This window comes from Muscardinus avellanarius (genome assembly GCF_963383645.1).
Source record: "Muscardinus avellanarius genome assembly, chromosome: 1".
NCBI classification, from domain to species: domain Eukaryota; kingdom Metazoa; phylum Chordata; class Mammalia; order Rodentia; family Gliridae; genus Muscardinus; species Muscardinus avellanarius.
This window is the reverse complement of record NC_137786.1, coordinates 220,515,287-220,529,479: the sequence shown is the minus strand read 5'-3', so window position 1 is coordinate 220,529,479 and position 14,193 is coordinate 220,515,287.

The window sequence follows — 14,193 nt, the reverse complement described above, 5'->3', positions numbered from 1 at the left end:
ACAGGGGAGGGTGGCCTAGGAGAGGCAGTCGCAGCAGTAGGGTCTAGCCGGCTCTGGCCCCGGCCCTCCAGTGTCCAGGCAGCGGTGTCCAAGCCCCAGGGAGGGGAAAGGCAGGACCCATCCAGTCCGCTTCAAGGCAGCAAGGTAGCGCTCAGGGCTCCTGGAAGCGTAGCTTCCTCCTGGAGAGGCGCTGCTTCTCCAGGTTTGCATGGCGGCATGGCCGCATGGGCCCTGGGGTAGCCAGGACTGGGTTCCAGCGCTGCCAGGCTGCGCACCTGGCTGGCTCCTCAGCTGAGTGTGGGGGCATTCATAATACCTGCGGACACAGCTGTTCCCTGGCCAGGGCGAGCAGGCGCGAAGGAGGCCCGGTCTCGGCCATAAAAGCCAGTTTCCCTTCGGGGCTGTCTCCAAGCCGGGATTGCTATTCTCTTTCCCACATTAGGGTCAAGCCCCCAACCCAGGGAGAGTGGGAGCTGGGATTCAAACCCACACGCACTGGGCCTGGAGAGCCCGGTTCCAGCCCCAGGGATGCAGCTGCCTCAGCCTCGCTCTGGGGAGTTGCCCCCCCCCCCCCCCCGCTGACCCTCTGTGTGAATATCGAGGGTGGGGAAGTCAAGGGTCTTTTTGCTGCAAGAGGTTGCTCACCATTCTGGATTTTGGGGGAGGGTACTGAGAATGGAACTCAGGGGTGTTTACAAGCCAGGCCTATATTTTATTCTTTATTTTGAAACATCTCACTAAGTTGCAGAGGGCCCCACTAAGTAGCTGAGGCTGGCTGCAAACCTTCCATCCTCCTGTCTCAGCCTTCCAAGTACTGGGATTATAAACCTGTGCTACCATGTCTGCTACCATTCCGGATTTTATAGTCTCTGCTTTCTTGGGCACCTGGGGCTGAAATTTTTCCAACTCTGATATCCTCCAGCCTGAATCAGGAGAAGCTGGAGAGTCTGGGATAGGGCCAGGGTGGAGGGCTGGGAAGACAGTGGCCAAGGGCCTAGGCAGTGGTGACATTCCAGAGGCTCCAAGTGGTTTCCAAACAGATGCGCTGCTTTTCCAGGTTTGCATAGGATTGCCACCAGGCCAGCGGGCTGGAGAACTGAGTTCTTATCTCAGAGCTGCCCCTTTCAAGCCAGATGACCTGTCACTCTTCTCTGAACCCAAGTTTCCTCATCTGAGAAATGGGGGTAATCTTGCAGCTGCAAGGATTAAGATGCTATGTGTGGCCGCGCGTGGTGGCGCACACTTGTAATCCCAGCATTCGGGAGACTGAGATAGGAAGATAGTGGTTCGAGGACAGCCTCAGCTACTTAGTGAGGCTCTTTGCAACTCAGTGAGACCTTTTTTCAAAGTAAAGAATAAAAAAAAAAAAAAAAAAGAAAGGGCTGGGGGTGTAGCTCGGAGGTAGAATGCCCCTGGGTTCCATCCTCAGAACTGCAAAAATAAATAAATTAATAAATTAATTAATAAAAAAAGATGTATGAGCTGGGTGTGGTGGTGCAGCCTCTAATCCCAGTACTTGGGAGGTTGAGACAGGAGAAAAACAAGTTGAGGCCTGCCTCAGCAATTTAGTGAGACTGTTAAAAAAAAAAAAAAGGCTGGCCAGATGTGGTGGTGCAGGCTTGTAATGCCAGCATTTGGGAGGCTGAGACAGGAGGATTGTGGTTTGCAGACAGCCTCAGCTACTTAGTGAGGACCTCTGCAACTCAGTGAGACCCTCCTTCGAAATAAAGAATAAATAATAGGGATCGGGGTGTCTCTTGGAGGTCAGAATGCCCCTGGGTTCCATCCCCAGTACCGAAAAGAAAAAAAAAGAAAATAAGGAGTTGGGCATGGTAGCGCATGCTTATAATCTCAGCACTTGGGGGCTGAGACAGAAGGATCATCAGTATGTGGCCAGCTTCCGCAACTTATTGAGACCCTGTTTCAAAAAAGAATAAAATAGGGCGGGCTGGGGGTGTAGCTCAGGGGTAGAATGCCCAGGCGTAGCTTGGAGGTAGAATGCCTCTGGATTCAATACTCAATACCAAAAAAAAAAAAAGAAAAAAAAGAAAAAAGAGTTGGGGCCTCATAAGTCTCTGTCCCAGGGAGGAGGCCCTTGGGTGGGGCTGAGAAGCACAGTTCTAGCGTTCTGCCAGACCAGGACGGGTCAGAGTTAGGCCAGGGGCCCTGGGGTGTCAGAAGAGAGCAGGGACTGAGGTTCTAACCTGACTAGGGCAGGTGCGAAGGAGAAGGAGGAGGAAGTGGGGACTTCTGGGAGGAGGCACGAGGGGGCTGCGTGCGATGCTGGAAGGGGATCACCCTGAGACCCCATTCACAACCTCGTTGCATACTTGAGGGTAGGCATTCTCTCCCATTCTCGAATTAGGGAAACTGAGGCTGACAGCCAGGCTCACACACTGCACATGCTCTGGGCTCCCTCTGGCTCCACAGTCTGGACTCCAGTAGCCACGGCCACTTTCTGCTCTTGCTTGATAAATGGCGAATGAAGTGGTGTGATCTTGGTCCTCCGATGAAGAGAAAGAGGTCGGGGCTGGGGGTGCCTGCACTGTCTCCCAGGAGCAGAGGCTGGAGTCTGCTGAGGTCTCACCAGCAAACCCAGGCTGGGAGAGGTGGCTCCTAGTGAGCTGGGGCGAGGAGCGAGCTCACTGCCCCAGCAGGGCTCCCAGCGGAGGCATCTGGAGCCTCTGCCCCTGCTCCCCAACAGCTGCGGAGCAGGAGGAAGGTGTCCTGGCATGGGGGCAGGGCAGGCGTGGTTCACAGCGGGCCCCAAAACTAGTCCAGTTGTTTTCTGAAACTTATGAGAAATCCATATGAAGCCGGGCATGGTGGTGCACGCTTGTAATCCCAGTACTTGGGAGGCTGAGACAGGAGGATCGCGCAGCTTTGAAGCCAACCTCAGCTACTTAGTGAGGCTCTCAGCAACTTAATGAGACCCTGTTTCCAAATAAGATATAAAAATAGATCTGGGAGTGTAGCCTGGAGGTAGAAAGCCCCTGGGTTTCATCCCCAGTACCAAAAAAGTAGAGTAAAATAAAATAAAATAAAATAAAAAGAAATTCATATGAGCCAGGCATGGTGGTGCACACTTGTAATCCCAGTATTTGGGAGGCTGAGACAGGAGGATCGTGGGTTCTAGGATAGCCTCTGTTACTTAGTGAGGCCCTCCCCAATTTAGTGAAACCTTGTTTCAAAACAAAAGAATAAAGCTGGAAGCACCTTTGTAATCCCAGCATTCAGGAGGCTGAGAATGGAGGATTGCAGTTCGCAGACAGCCTCAGCTACTTAATGAGGCCCTTGCTAATTCAGTGAGACCCTGTTTCAAAACAAACAAACAAACAAACAAGCCAGGCGTGGTGGTGCACACCTGTAATCCCAGTACTTGGGAGGCTGAGACAGGAGTATTGCACAGGTTCAAAGCCAGCCTCAGTTACTTAGCGAGGCTCTCCGAAATTTAGTGAGACCCTGTTTCCAAATAAAATAGAAAGTAGGTCTGGGAGTGTAGCCCGAAGGTAGAAAGCCTCTGGGTTCCATCCCCAACACCACAAAAAGCCAAAAACCAAAAGAAAGCTAAAACAAAAAAAAAATAAATAAAAAATAGGGCTGGGGTATAGCTCAGAGGTAGAATGCCCCTGGATTCCATCCCCAGTACTGAAAAAAAGAAAATAGGGCTGGGGTGCCGCTTGGAGGTAGAATCCCTCTGGATTCCATCCCCAGTAACACACACACACACACACACACACACACACACACACACACACACACACACACACTAAATAAATAAAAAAGAAAAGAAAGAAAAAAGAAAAAAAGAAAGAAAAAGAAAAACAAAGATAAAGAAACGCATATGAGTTTACATGAGTGCGTGGGGCTCTCCGCCCCTCAGTCTTCTACCTGAGTGGCTGTTCCAGGGAGCCACGCGTGGGCGCATCCGGTGTCTGTGCGTGTCCTGCATCTGCGCTGTGGGCCGGGCCCCCAGGGTCGGGGAGCAGGACCAGGGCTGATGTAAAGGTCCTGCCTGTTGTCACAGTCCAGGCCCAGTGAGTCTCGGGACACACTACCCCGCCTGCCCCTGTGCATCCTCGGTCCAGAGTGGGCAGTAATCATCTTTGTGTCTCTGCTGGGCAGCTGATGTCCACTGTCCCCGACCAGCACACAACCCAGGGATTTCTGTGCCTCCTAGGAAGAATCTCAGGTCCAGAAACAAGAGGCCCCTAGCCTGGGGAGCACAGCAAACGGGTTATGGGATGCCCAGGGAGGGGGCTCTGGGCAGGTGAGTGTCTGGGCTTGAGGAGAGATCTGGGCTGGCCAGGGAGGCAGGAGGAAGGAGGAAAGGCCCTGGGGCATCTGGGGCCCACTGCCTGGCAGGTCCCCGTGCCCAGGCTAGGGAAGTTTCTTATTTCTCCTGCCCTGACTTCCCCCTTTGATTTATTATAGCCATGAAATGCTCTGCTCTCTTCTCTTTTCCTTGCTGTCCCCCGGGCCAGAGGAACATAGGGCTCCCCAAGCCCTGGGCCTCCGCCTCGCTGGACTCCCATCCCTCCAAGGCCAGGGCCTAGGGAGCGGAATTGAGAGGTGAGTAGGGCAGGCAGGGCAGGATGGGAAGGGGCCCAGGAAGGGAAGGAGGCCCCCAGGGCCGCAGCCTCCGCTGGGCAGAGGCCAGGCAGGTGTGGATTGGCAGCAGATGCTCCCTGGGGTCATGGGGGTGGCGGGCTCTGGGCCAATGGCCGCAGTGAGCTTAGGAACGGATCCTTGTCATGGTCCAAAGGCCGGGCAGAGTCCTCAAATGCTAAATGCTAAGTCAGAGAAATGGCTTCCCTGTGACCCCTGACCCTGTATTCTGATTTAAGGGTGGCCAAAGTAGGCCTGGCTCGGGCGGTCTGGGGATAGGCCTAGAACCAACCCAGCGGCAGGAAGGCCAAGGAGACTCCAGGCAGGCTCCTGGAGGCCGCAGCTGGACATCACCCGAGCCGGCAGCTCCCTGTGGCGCCGGGGCAGGCGCGTTTCCCAGCCCTGTGTGGCGGCTGTGGTAATGGGCTGTTGGCGTTTTGCAATGGGCTGGGGGGTGGGGAGGCGGCGCACATACGCTTCCTGTGGTGACCGGGCGCTTCCTGTTTTCTCAGGCGCCAGCCTAGCTGCTGCCGATGTGGAAACAGGGGCAGCTGCAGCCTGGGCGTCTCCAGGCCAGGCACCCTACCCTGCCCAGAGGGGCCCAAGTGGGCCCAGCCCCAGCCTTGGGCAGTGGCGGCCTCAGCTTCCTGACACCAACCCCGCCATCCCTCCCCTTCTCCAACAGCTTCTACCTGGAGGATGGGCCGGACGGCGGTCCGGGGCGTCCGAGGGCCAGGCGCATCCCTGGCGCACGCGGCTCTGTCCTTCGCTTGCTGAATGTCACCCACCGCCGCGGGCCGCCCCAGCCTTGGCGTCCCCCTGTGTGTGGCGTCGTGGCCCTGGGGTTGTAAATGCCCTGCCTGTTTCTGTCCCTTTGGTGAGCTTTTCATGTCAAGAGCCTGAGCTTGGGTCAGCCCTGAGGCTGGGCTCCTCAGAGGGGGACTTGCTGTTGGCTTTGACAGGGTGCTAGGGGCCATGGAGGGGTAGGGAAGGGTAAGCGGGGCTGGGGCGGACGGGGCAAGGCTTGGCGGCAGGCTGACAGGGTGTTGAGGGCCAGAGGAACAGGAGTGGGTGACAGGGGGATCTGGAAGGCCTCAAAAAGGGAGAACGTTTTAGGAACCTCTATCCCTGCAAACGATAGGAAACAGTCTGACTTCCCCTCCTGTTCTTCCTCAGAAGGAAGACGGGTAGCTGGGTGTTGTGGTGCATACCTGTGATCCTAGCTAACGTAGGAGGCGAAGGCAGGACGATGGCAAATTTGAAGCACGGGCAATTTAGTGAGACAAATTATATATAAGCCAAGCGTGGTGGCGCACGCTTGTAATCCCCGCGCTTGGGAGGCGGAGACAGGAGGATTGCGCTGGTTCAGACCCTGTTTCCACATAAAAAAGTTAAAAAACAGGTCTGAGAGTGTAGCCCGTGGGAGTGTATCCCGGAGGTAGAAGGGCTTCCAGGAACCCCAGTATCACCAAAAAAAATTATATATATATATATAGTTTTTTTTTTTTTTTAATTGAACCCAGGGAGATTCTACCTCTGAGCTACACCTCCCCGCCCTATTTCTTTTCTCTTCTTCTTCTTCTTCTTCTTCTTCTTCTTCTTCTTCTTCTTCTTCTTCTTCTTCTTCTTCTTCTTCTTCTTCTCCTTCTCCTTCTCCTTCTTCTTTCTTCTTTCTTTCTTCTTCATTTCTTTTTCTTCTCGTGATACTGGGGATTGAACTCAGGGTCATTCTACCTCTGAGCTATAACCCCATCCCTATTTTTCTTAGTCTTTATTTAGAGAGAGGGTCTAAGTTTCAGAGGGCCTAAGTAGCTGAGACTGGCCGTAAACCTGCGATCCACCTGTCTCAGCCTCCCAAGTACTAAGATTACAAGTGTGTGCCTCCACACCCAGCTTTTATTCTTTATTTTGAAACAGGATTTCATTAAATTGCAGAGGGCCTCACTAAGTAGCTGTGGCTAGCCGTGAACCTGTGCTCCTCCAGTCTCAGCCTCTCAAGTATGGGGATTACAAGCATGCACCACCATACCAGCTCTTTTTTTTTTTTTTTTTTTTTTTTTGGTGGTACTAGGAATGGAACCAGGGGCATTCTACCTCTAAGCTATACTCCCAGCCCTATTTTTTTTTATTCTTTATTTTGAAGCAGGGTCTCACTGAGTTGCAAAGGGCCTCACTAATTAGTAGCTGAGGCTGTCCACACGCCCAACAAGACCCTGTTTCAAAATAAGACAAAAAGGACTAGGTAGATAGCTTGAAGGTAGAATGCCCCTGGGTTTAATTCCTAGTACAAAAAAGGGGGGCTGGGCATGTAATGTAGATCAGTGGCAGAGGGTACCTGGGATCAACTCCCAGTATGCCCCCCAAAAGAGAGAAGACTGGTGGTCGTTTGCAGGGTGAGGGCAGAGCCAGGCTTACTATCTGCCAAGGGCTTGAAGGCTCACAGAGCAGGAGCAGGAGCCTCTGGAGACCTGTGTCTTCCCCACCTGTCTTCCTGTCTTCAGGGTCACTGTTAGGGTCAGGACTTGGGCGTCAGCAGATTCTTGCTGAATCAATCAATCTCTCTCTCTCTCTCTCTCTCTCTCTCTCTCTCTCTCCTCTCTTTTATACTAGGGACTGAACTCAGAGACATCCTATCTCCGAGCTATACCCCAGAACTATTTTTCTATTTTTTTCTTTTTGGGATACTTGAGATGGAACCCAGGGGCATTCTACCTCTAAGTAACACTCCCAGCCCTAATTTTTTAATCTTTATTTTTGAAATAGGATCTCACTGAGTTGCAAGGGGCCTCACTAAGTAGCTGAGGCTGTCTGCGAACCATGATCCTCTAGTCTCCGCCTCCCAAATGCTGGGATTACAAGCGTGTGCCACCACGCCCGGCCTCCCAGACCTATTTTTATTCTTTATTTTGAAATAGGGTCTCACTAAGTTGCAAGTGGCCTCACTAAGTAGCTGAAGCTGGCCTTGAACCTGCAATCCTCCTGCCTTAGCCTCCCAAGTACTAGGACCACAAGCCTGTGCCACCACGCCCTGCTTTTGTTTTGTTTTAAATTGATATTGCAAGAAGGGGAGGGGAGATGACTTGGCTTCTTGTTGAGTTTGCTGACAGCATCTGGCCTCTGCAGAAGAAAAAGTCTTTGCAGGAAGGCAAAGCCCCAACCCCTGGGGACTGGCTAGTCCATGGGCTGAATTCTGCCACCCACTTGGTCCAGGAGGTTCTGAGATACCCACCCCACAGGTGATTCTTAGGATCCCCTAAATCCCAAGACCTGCCCATCATGGCACAGAGACTGTCCTAGCCCAAGAGACCCCGGAGATCCCTGGGCCCTGAGGCCCAGGCTGAGGGGCCACCCTGTGCCCTGGCCAGCCTGTGTGCTGAGCTGGCACAGCTGCCGCTCCTGGCCACAGGGGTCCAGTTATAAATAAGCTGCATGTGGCCAAGTCATCAAGTTCTGCATCAACTCCGGCCCAGCTGCATCACCTCAGTGACCACAGGTTGGGCTGTCCAGAGCCGGGCCCACCAGAACCCACCTGCCTGGGCCCAAAACTGGCCAGGCTGGCTGCCTCCCAGGTCCTCCAAGCCCAGGTCCCAGCCCCGGCCTCCCTGGACACAGGCCACAGAAGGACCAGTGCCCATCCCGCCTGCAAGGAGCCTGCAGCTATTTACAAACCGAAACCCAGAGAAGTGAAGTGCCTGCGGCCCTAGTGGCTCCAGGCCCCTGCCCCCACTCCCACTCCCACTCCGTCCGCGGTCCAGCCCCCTCTCCAGGCCTTCCTCTTTCCTTCCTCACAGTGCTCCCTGACCGCTCGCCCGGCCAACTCCCGACAACCTGCAAGCAGCTCCTGGTGACCCCCAGGGCCACGGCCACCTGCCTGGGGGTCCTCTTCTCTTTGCCCCAGGACCCCATCAGTTGGAGCTCCTTGGAGCAGCCCCCTCCCACCGGGTCCAGCACGCCCCGGCCTGCACCAGGCACATTCCCACAGTTCTCAGTTCCTCTTTGTGCTTGGAAAAGCTCCAGCCCCGACAGCAGCCCTGATGGTGTTGGTCGTTGGCGGGGCCCTACCCTTCACGGCACACACGCAGGAGGCCAAGAGACGCGGCGTGTGCCGGTGGAGCCGGAGACCCGGGGTCTTCACGGGCTTGCCTCTGGGCGGGAGGCGCTGGCCAAGCTCCACTCCAGTCGGAAGCCTGCCCCAGTCAGGCCTGTGTGGGTCAGAGCCCCTGCTCGGTGCAGACTGAGCTGGGATAGAACACAGCCCGCCACCGCTCAGGCTCCAAGGAGACAGTGCCCACCACAGCCGGTGACACACAGTCTCCCAAGGGTTGGCACATGCCAGTCTACTTACCCTCTCCTCAGAACAAGACAATTCCTTGACCTGTCATAAAAATGGAAACAGGGGCTCAGAGACGCAGCTTTGTGTCTAAAGCCACACAGCTAGAAAGTGGGCTGAGGTCCTAGGTTCCATCAGAGAGATCTAAGACCTTGCTCCATGGCCTGGCTCCGTCTCCCTCCTGGGAGAAGGACATTTCCCAGCTCCATGACAGGCTGCAGCAGAGCTGGCCTGAGGCTTGAGGCGAAAGCGGGCCTCAGAGTGGGGGCCCCGGCCTTCTCCCCTGCCCGTTCCTTCCATGTCGCCTGCCCTGGCTGAGGACAAGCCCTGGATGGGCCCCTCTCCTCCATAGCCCTCTGGCCCACTGGCCTCGGGCCTCTCTGAGCCTCAGGCTCCAATTTCGTGAATTTTCTTAAACACTGACCAGCCTCATGTTGGCTGTTGGCTGTCTTTACATCTAGGGCACCCTGCCCTTAGGGGATCCAGAGCCTTCTGGGGAGGTCAGGCCAGTTGCGAAGTTGCAAGGGCTTCTAGGGAGAAACTGAGGCCACGGGATTCCTAGAAGAGCCTTGAACGCTGCCTGGAGGGAGAGGTGCTGCTTGGATGGGCCCTGAAGGTCATGAAGGAGTTCTGCAGCAAGGGCAAGGTGGAAGGGCTCTCCACGCTGAGTCACAGCCCCGTGCCTGGGCTTCAGCAGTTCCCAAGGCCCACGAGTGCCTTTCTCTGCTCTGGGCCTGGGGGACTCCTACCCGCGCATCGAGGCCCATGGACACACCAGACATGGCCAGCCTGTCCCAACCTGGTGGCTCCTCAACTCCCTCTTGTCTCCTAGGGCCTGAAACAGACCCAGAAACAGCCTCCTTGGTCACAGTGCCTTTGCCAGCCCCACCCGGGCAGGCATCTGCTCCCAGGCTCCAGCCCCCGCCATCCTCTGTTCCGAAAAGCACCGTTTCCCTTTTCTGGGTGACCACACGCCATGCACAGGGAATTTCCATCTCGGCCTTTGGAGCCTCTGATTCACTCAGTCCCCTCATGCAATTAACTCCTTCCAGGCCTGGGCCTCCTGCTCCAGAGCCCCTGGCAGCCCCACCCCCGGCTCTGCACTGATCTTGGGGCGCAAGGACAGGTGGCAGACTGCCCCAGGGAGAGAGGCTCTGAATGTCAGGTTTCCCAGGAGGCTGAGGACTGCAGAGACGAGGAGCTCTGAGGCCGGGGCTGAGCCCTCCTTCCCTCTGCTGGGTGCCTGGCCCGTTGGCCCTCACACACAGATGGGGCGCCAGCTTTCTCATCTGGTTCCCGTGGCCCTGTGCTGTGTGGCCTGCTCTTGGTTCCATTTTGCAGATGGGGAAACTGAGGCCTCAGGAGAAGTGGGTGACCGGCTCTCAGCCACTGAGTGAATGAATTCAAATCAAGGTCTTCGGTCTAGTGTGGTGAGGCATGTCAGGAATCCTAGTACTTGAGAGGCTGAGACAGGAGGATCGTGGGCTCCACACCAGCCTCAGCAACTTAGCAAGTCCCAGTTTCCCTCCCTCCCTCCCTTTCTTCCTTTGTTCTGGGGATTAAACTTGACATTCTACCTCTAAGCTATACCCCAGCCCTATTTTTAAAATTTTTATTATTTTTATTTTTTTGTACTTATTTTTTTGTGGGTCTGGGGATAGAACCCAGGGGCATTTGATCTCTGAGCAACACCCCCCTGCCCTATTTTTTATTCTTTATTTCTGAAACAGGGTCTCACTGAGTTGCAAAGGGCCTCACTAAGTAGCTGAGGCTGTTGGGGAACCGTGATCCTCCTGTCTCAGCCTCCCAAATGCTGGGATTACAAGAGTGCGCCACCACACCCGGCTAAATTTTTTACTTTGAAATCAGGGTCTTGCTAAGTTGATGAGAGTTTCACTACTTGCTGAGGCTGTTCTTGAACTAGTCGTCCTCTTGTCTCAGCAGCCCAAGTACTGGGGTGACAGGTCTGTGCCACCCTGCCTTAGCTATCTATTTTACTCTTTATTTGGAAACAGGGTCTTGCTAAATTGCCGACAGCCTCGCTAAATTGCCCAGGCTGGCTTCGAACTGCAATCCTCCTATCTCAGCCTTCCAAGTACTGGGATTACAGGCAGGTACCATCACACCAAGATAAGACTGTTTAAAAAATATTTTATTTAAAATATTTTTTTAATATTTTTATTTTTATTTAATATTTATTTTAAAATAAATAAACAAGCCGGGCGTGGTGGCACACACTTGTAATCCCAGCATTCGGGAGGCTGAGACCAGAGGATCGTGGTTTGTGAACAGCTTCAGCTACTTAGTGAGGCCCTTTGCAACTCAGTGACACCCTGTTTCAAAATAAAGAATAAAAAATAAGGCAGGGGGTATAGCCTGGAGGTCAAATGCCCCTGGGTTCCATTCCCACACCTGAAAAAATAAAATAAAGTAAAAAATAAATAAACAGGGCCAGGTTGTAGCTCGGAGGTAGAATGCCCTTGGGTTCAGTCCCCCAGTACCAAAAAAAAAAAAAAAAAAAAAATCAAGGCCTTTAGAACTGCACTCCTAATCTTCGCAGGACTCAGTAAGCGTTTACAGGGGCAATAAGTAGATCCCTGTTGTACATAGATAAAGGCTTACACAGACTTCGAGTGGGCAGACCAATGCTGGGAAGCGGGTCTCTTGGCCACTCTAGGTGGGGGCATCCAGGCTGCAGAGGGGGCAGAACTTGCCCAGAGGCCACAGAGCCAATCCCTGGAGGACGATCCTGGGGACCCCAGGGACCAGGGGAGGCAGGGGGCTCCAGGGAGGCGCGATCTGGGGTGGGGAAGCGGCTCCCGCCCTCAGTGAGCCCCGTGGTGAGCTGACGGAAGTCGCTGTGGGTGGTGGTGGGTTTGAGGTGCCGGAGGCTGAGTGATGTGGCGGGAGGTGAGCGCCACGTCTGCAGGCCTGGTCAGCAGGAGGCAAGAGTGTGGTGCGTGGGGGGTTCAAATCCCAGCGCCGGGACTTGGAGGACACCCGGCTGCTCAGGGGGCTTCTGTCTCCGGGTGCTTCTGTCTCCAGAGCAGAGCAGGAGGAGAGACTGAGGCAGGGCTGGGAGCCGTGGGGCAGCCTGGGGAGGCGGCCTGGAGGAGCCGAGGCTTGAAAGAGGCCTTGGGGTGTGGAGGGGGTGGGCCTGTGGGCCAAGGCTGTGGGAGGTTGAGAAAGCGGTTCTGGGAAGGTTGAGTAGTGTCTTCTGGCGGGGTGGGGGCGGGGGAGGCTCCGGCTCCAAGGTTCCAGTGCAGCCTCCGCCTGGGCCTTCAAGGGCTGAGGAAGACTCCTGGGTAGGACAGTACCAGGAGAGGCGCTCGGGACGGCTACAGCCGCACAGGCCCTGGGGTCCTTCAGAGCTGCGGGGCCCACCCGCGGGCTTCCCCAGCCTTCCCTCTGAGCCTCCCCTCCTCCGCTGTAAAGTGGCACTGAGTCAAAGCAAGTAAACAGTAGGCGCTCAACAAATGTTAGTGCCTTCCCCGGGCCCCTGTCCTTCACCCCAGGTCCTTCAAGCGCACCTGTGTGGCTGTGAGCTGGGGTCAAGGCCTCGGGCAGACCTGGGCTTAAATCACCCGGTGGCCTCCGCCGGCCGGGCCTCCACTGAACCTCCGAGGTCTCACCTGTCCCAGGGGAGGATAATGGCACCAGTGTCAGTGCAGCGGGACCTTGAGTCAGAGCCAAATGTCAGGCAGGGCCTCAGCTCCGAGGCTCTGCCCGACACGGCCTCCACCATCTGCCTCTGCACGGGGGCTGTCCCCCTGTGGGCCGCCTCTCCCAGACATCTGCGAGGCTGGCTCACACGCGTCCTTCTGGAGGTGGCCTGTCCTGCTCAGCCCCTTGCCACCACGACTGCGCCGGCCCACCCTTCCTCCGTCGACTGTGAGTGGCTCCCCACCTGTCCCCTCCTGCAGGACAGCAAGCCCCAGGATCGCTGAGTTGGAGACCCACCTCTTGGGGTCACTGGTGCCCGGAGGCCCTCAGTTAGTATTTGTTGACTGTCTTGCTGCTCTAAAGAGCAGCCCAGGTGCCTGTAACCCCAGGACTTCCAAGACCGAGACTGGAGGGTTGCAGGTTTGAAGCCAGCCTCTGAAACTTAGCGAGACCCTGTTTTAAAATAAAAAAGAATAAGCTGGGTGTGAATGCCTGGAATCCCAGTGCTGGGGAGGCTGAGATGGGAGGATCGCGGGTTCAAAACCAGTCTCAGCAACTTAGAGAGGCCCTTAGCAACTTAGCGAGACACTATTTATAAATAAAAACTAAAATCGGACTGAGAGTATAGCTTGGAGGTAGAATGTCCCTGGGTTAATTTACAGTAACACACACACACGCACACACACATGCACACGCACACACATACCCCAAAATAATAATGATAACGATAATGAACAAGGGGCTGGGGGTGTAGCTCAGAGATAGAACCCCTTGGTTTGAACACCAATACCAAAATGAGCCAGCCCAGTTCTGTGACCAAAGTTTGGGGAGCTCCGAGGGGCCCCGGCAGCCCAGGCTGGGCCCCCAGTGCTGCCCCAGTGTCTCAACTGTGAGAGGAAGTTGCAAGACAGCCATTTCTGTCCACACCATTTCTGTACGGACTCAGCTCTTTTGGGTCAACTTTCCCAGCCCTGGGTGTGAGGCCTCTGTTTTCGCACATGCGCTGTCGTACCTCTTGGGTTGATAGGAAAGCGGAGGGGAGGGGAACCGTTTCCCCATTTCCTAGCACTTTCAGGCTGGGGGTGAGGGGTCTGTGAGGGTGAGGGTCACGTTCCCCTCTGGGGACTTGGCTTTGAGGACACCTGCCCGTTTCCTGTTGCTCGTCTACCCTGCAGTTGCGTTAGCGCCCGGCCACCCCATTGGCCACCTGCCCAGTCAGGGCAAAGGGCCGCAGCACCCTGCCTTCCCGGCCTCCCTGCGCTCTGCACCCGCGTGTCCACCAGGGTGGGGGAGGAACGGTGTTGGCAGGAGGGTAAATAGGTACGACTTTATTCAGAGCAGTTGACGCTGGCCATGGAGGTACACACCAGTAACCCTATGGCCATGGAGGTACACACCAGTAACCCTACGGCCATGGAGGTACACACCAGTAACCCTACGGCCATGGAGGTACACACCAGTAACCCTACGGCCATGGTGGTACACACCAGTAACCCTACGGCCATGGAGGTACACACCAGTAACCCTACGGCCATGGTGGTACACACCAGTAACCCTACGGCCATGGTGGTACACACCAGTAACCCTACGGC